This window comes from Schistosoma mansoni (genome assembly GCF_000237925.1).
Source record: "Schistosoma mansoni, WGS project CABG00000000 data, supercontig 0049, strain Puerto Rico, whole genome shotgun sequence".
In the NCBI taxonomy this organism is placed as follows: domain Eukaryota; kingdom Metazoa; phylum Platyhelminthes; class Trematoda; order Strigeidida; family Schistosomatidae; genus Schistosoma; species Schistosoma mansoni.
This window is the reverse complement of record NW_017386028.1, coordinates 235,474-241,595: the sequence shown is the minus strand read 5'-3', so window position 1 is coordinate 241,595 and position 6,122 is coordinate 235,474.

The following is a 6,122-nucleotide window of genomic DNA, read 5'->3' as shown; positions in this document are numbered from 1 at the left end:
ATACTGAATGATGATTATTAAATCCTTTACCTACATACATTGAAATCATTTTGTAATGAAAAAAAATTTATCGTTTGTTTTGTGTTACCCTAAATTGTGTATAGTGCAATATAAACACTTGATATCCTGGTGGAATTTATGGATCATATATTATTTACTGTTTCTTATTGATGTATCAAATACTCTTTTTAAATAAGCTTGTTTCAGTTTGTACTTGTATTAATTTTTTATAGGTATATGTTGACTTGCTTTCAGTGTGTGTATGTTTGTTTGACTTTTCAGCTATAATTCCCAATATAATATTCAAGAGATATATGTATTCATTATGTTTTAGTTTGTGCTATTAAAATTTTCATTTTTCATTGATTATCTTTCAGCAAAAACGAAATACTTTTCAACTTATTAAAGTTTTGTGTGCATATTTGCTAAATTTTTGCACTCTTATATGCTGCCTCAAGTAGCAAAATTCTCGATTATACATTGTATGCATTTCTACTGTGATATAATTATCTTTCCTTTTTACCTTCTTCAGCATTATCCTTTAATTGTTTTTTGTCATTTCACTTCATGCACTCACGGTGTTTTAATATTGTTGTTATTAAGTTTTTCTAAAATAAAACAACTTAATTTTATCATGTATTTAGCACGAAATTGATCCCTGTCAAATATATGATCCGTGTTGGTTAATCAATCAGTTGCTTCGTTTTAATCACTTTAAGTAAATAAATAAAACTTGTTCCGTTTAAATCGAAGTGGTAAAATAGCTCTGGTACGGCCGATAATGGGGAGAGTCCGCTCTCCCTCTCGAAATGCTCTCACATGGCCACGCGAATATATAACCTCTGACAGGGAAGTCCTACTCACTGCCTTCTCGTGGCATTACTGTTGTTTACGAAATTGAGAGTACGAAAAGCGAATGTCCGGCGCTTTAACCGGGTTGGTGGACACGAGAAGTCCACCTAGGGGAGTTGGGAAACCCTGATTCCAAACCAATGGTGCACATGGGCTCCAGTATCTTGAAGGAACAAACGGCGTATGAATCAATCGTTGGTGACCGGCTACCATGAGACTGCATCTCCTCACGATGCTCCACTGCCTTGTGGATCGGATCTTTGGGTCAAAGGTTCCATATATGGCCCCCTAAGAAAACCACCTGCTTCAGTTTGGGCACCCGGGCAGTACCACAGCCGTCACACAAATCAAATAAGATTTGTGCGGCGCATTTATATCTGGTGCCCCTTTGTACCAATATTTATGTGTTTAAATGAATATATAAATAGTCAAAAACAAATTTGTTAACTCAACTTTGAGCAGCATTGTGCACATTTTATGTTCAAGGGCTAACAATAATAATCGATTGCCTAAGTCGAATCCAGTGGAGTGAGGTTCTAATCTGTCAGCTAAGCGCGCAACTGTTTCACGTCCGTAACGTTTCCATGTTAACAATTAGGATAAACTGTCATAATTGAAATAACATAAGAGATTGTTAGATGTCGTAACTCATGGCATATCCGAGCTCTACATTTGTCAAACAAAGTACAAATATACTAAATAACAGTGTGGTTTGTATCACTCTGACGATAAAAGTCGGCTTATGATAACATGAGACATTCGTAGGTTCCTGGATTTCGTTCACAGATATCTCTGGAGCATTGCTGACATACGTTGAAACCACCGAATGAGCTATGTTGAGTTTAGAGGCAGGTAAAGATGTAAAATAGATTGGCGCAGTTCTGAAAACCGTCTGGTTTGATGGGGATGTGTAACCAACAACCTTGAAGTGCAATGTTGGCCGCTGTAAGGGCGGGGTGGAATAAGCAAGCACCGTTTAAACCAAGACGACATTGGACCATGAAGTTATTGGTCCCCGGTAGGTCCATACAATCTACTTGTGGTCCTTGCGGTTTTCAAAATCAATGACCGCTTTCTGTCCAATAAGATTACTCATCTTTAAACCCTCTTCTTTCTTGTAAGTCCAACCATCGTACTTATTACGGAAACATGGTGCAGATCATCCATGTCCGATCACTCCTTGCATGTAGATAACTACATTTCTTTTAGAACCGATGGACTTTATGGGATAGGAGGCGGTACAATTATCTATGCCTCGTCAGACATTCAGACGTATAAATTTGAGAATGAATCTCTTGATGCTGTAGATAACTCCACTTGGGTTACCGTAAATCTAGGATCGCAAAATTATCTAGTGGTGGGATGTGTGTACAGACCGCTCCATGGGCATACCGACTTTAACAAATTGTTAACAAACATATTTTCATTGCCAAGTGTTGTTAAACATGTTTGCGATGGTTTACAAGGTTCGAATACGTCGACGTTAAGTGTGTGGTCAGTTATATAAATGTTATGACTATTTTTCCAATTATCTGTTGCACAGTTACTGTAACTGGGCATTGAAGTGACAGGAATTTGAACGGTGTTATCCGAGTCTTCATCAGCACAACTACTTAGGGTTAGATCTAAATCAAGATATTTAGGAGGATGGGCACCACCTACATTAGTGTTGCTCTTTTCTAGGTTCTGAGCTTTAAGAGATTCAGGAGAGTTTACTAGCAGTGGCAGATTTGTAGAGTCAGATGTCCTCTTGTAATCAGACTTATTTTATGACTTTTAGGTTTATGGTGAGTTTGAAATTTCGACGCTAGTGGTCTGTAACTAGCCCTTCTTGCTTTTTGTTGACATAATATTCTATTTGGAAGAATCTTAAAATCCTTGGAATAACATTTCTGTCTCATCGTATTGGAGGAAGGCAGAAACTCACTGGCGTCTGCAGACGAGTTGAATTTGAACAGGATCAGTGAGTGCATACCAGAGTGTAAAATTCAAACTAAGGTTTGGCTGAAGAATAACTGTCTCGGTAGTTTAGATACACTATATTCTTCAATTGAAATCAGAACAAGGTGATTGGGGAAATAATTGTTTCAAATTTCGTCATAAATACAAATTAACATTATTACCTACACAAATATAACCGCTCAGTCATTCAACCAATGATTGTTCCCTCTGTTGTATCCTAGCGAAGACATGAGTGCAAGTAACTTCCGGGACCTATTAGTGGACGACTATTTCATATATATATTCTTATTGTTTAACTATTGAGTAATTAGACTGTGTGTATCTATATTCATCTTATTATAAGCTTCATTTTGATCTATAAATTATTATTATACGATTTACTGTCCCTAAATTATATATCAGTTAATCGATTATTGTCTCCCACTTTCACAGCCACATTTGTCTTGATCTTGTGCAAATATTATTTTCTATTTGATGGTGTGATGCGGTCTGTTTTGTCTAGCATGTAAACCAAGTACGCTTGAAGTAAATGAATCGCATAGCAGAAGCTGCAATTGGTGTTTTTGGACTCAATTAGAAGGGCTAGGCTGACAAGGGAACAATAAGGACGCTAGATTGCTCATTTGGTACAGTGTTGGGATTAGACAAGTTGTATTCTGATCGGCGGATAACTGACGTGATAAAAACCGGACATAAAATCGTAACGAATCGGCATACGTCCTACTTTTTGTAAAGTCATAACACCCTTAATAATCGATCTAAATTACAATAAATAGGCAAATTGATAAGGAATATAGGAAAATTGCCGAACGCAATAAAATATGTTATTCTATCTTTTATGGATAGACCAAGTAAAAATCCGTTCAAATGATAATAATTTGTTGCTTTATAATACCATGTGTTTCCGAATCTGGAAAAGTGCTTCAATTCACAACCAAAATGAACGATCACAGTCAACTCAAGCAACACAATCAAAGAGGGAAAAGTCAATGTGGCTGACGCTTAGATTAGGTATCATTTAAAACAACATAAATACAGTTCAGGAAGAAACATAGAAACTCATTGAAGGAAAAAAATAAAAATGAGAAAAACTATACTATAACAAAATACTGCCATCTCAAACGACGTCAAAAAGACTAACAAAATGTACAACTAAAGGAACCAATAAGAACAAGTTGCAGATGTATGCATGGAGGGATTTTCACACACAAAACCTTCAAAATGGATCTTACACAGAGCGACTTCTTTTTAATCTTGTGCATACACATGGTACATGTATCATATTGCTGGCTCTATGCAGACTAGACGTGATATTTTTAAGGGCATATGTGTCCGGTATATTAAAAAACACTACGTTACTAGACCATCTTATTCTTTCAAATACCTCTGAAGCAACACGATCTTGGAAATTATTGGTATGATTCATCTGATCTGGAGTCTCTGAGAGGTTAGGGTTAATGAGATACTGAAACGGATCGAAAATGTTCATGTCAACTTGCGGCTTTCTCATATCATCCATATGGTTGCAGTTGTGATTATTATTGTTCTTTAGCAATACAGTCTTCGACATATCTGGAATGGCGATAACTGGCATAAGCTTGTCTGCTTCTGGATGGACAGAGTAGCTCGACTCGTAACTGCGAGAAATCGTGTCGGTAGTGGTGTTTGATCGTATTCTTTTCCTACATTTGGCTATACGCCTGAAATCAGAGGATATCAACTGTTTTTAAGGCATGATAAGAAAGTGGTAAGTAGCAGTTGGATTGAACAAAGTGTTGGGAATAGAAACGGGTACGAAAATCAAGGTCGAAGGCTCGAGATAGTTTCGAAATCGAAACCTGTGTTTGAATCGAGAGTGAATTCATCGTGATGATGAGTGAAGAGGTAAAATACAAGAGAGGAAAATGGCAGGAAGACCGTAGTGGAGATGGCATAGAGGACATTTTCTTTCAACGAAAATGCCGGGTTATAGATGTCACTATAATCCATCATGAAGAACTGCCAATTAACTTAAGTTGGATTAACCTCAGATACGGATTTTAACAAATTGTTTAATTACTGTGTGCGCATATATATTTAAGTGAAATACACATCTCAGTAACTGTTTAGTACAACCGATGGACATAGTGACTTCACATATATAATGGCTTTATGTGTTGTTGCGATTACTCACCTTCAACTTTCTAGAGTGTTGCTAACAACGTATAAGTCAGAGAAGGAATATATCACTAAATACAGTCGATAAATAACAAGACAATCAAGACGCTGCTACGTCATAATAGTTCGACTGGACTACATCACTCAGCAAACACAAAATGATGTAGATAAACAATATTTTCCGAAGTCGAATTTTCTTGGAGGTAGAAAATATGACTCAGAGGTAAAATAACCGAACAGTGGCTTGATTGATTCCTCAGATATTAATTATGTCAAGCTTATACGACAAACCAAGCTAAGATTGACGATCATCATACAATTTGTAAGCACACTAGTAGCTTCACCTACCTTGAGACAAATTGTACAATATATAAAACTGGCTACGATGTTCAAATGTCACTTGGCCAAGGCGAGTAACCTATGGACTGGAAGGATGCAACTGTCACTCGAACACACAAAACAGAACTGCAAACCCGTTAGTCTCACCAGTGTCGTAGTTAAGATAATTGAAACAATAATCAAAAAGCCATAATGACACTTTTGGAAATCATCAAGCTGTTAAACAGCTAACAGCATGGTTTTAGAAAAGGTTTATCTTAAACAACAAATCTCCCTATAACAAGAGAGAAATGAATAGAGGCTCAAGACAATGGAAAATTAGTGGATGCTGTCTACACAGACTTCAGCAAAGCATTTGACAAGGTGCCAACAAATAAACTGCTCTTGAAGCTGGAAAAACACAGATGCGTGCGCACTTCAGAAAGACTTAGATATTCTGATTAGTTGGTTTAAAGAGTGGCTGATACTCATAAACGTGGCGAAGTGCATTTACACACACTTTGAGACCACAACGGTAAATAGGTACATCATAGTGGAAGTGTTGTGTAATGAACAAGAACACACGTGCAGACATCCAACTGCGTTTTAACACAAAATTACAAAATATCTGAATTAAATATGAGAACTATATACTGAATAATCCATTTTCAATTTTCCGTCATTTGTCCTTCACACTTTGTATGCTTCCTTAAGTTCACAATTCCTTTCTATTTCTATTCTCTTCAGTCCGATCTGCCGGCCATCCAACTTTTGATTAGTGTTACATACTACTTATGTCTGTCGACATTAGTAGCATACACACACCTGTACCT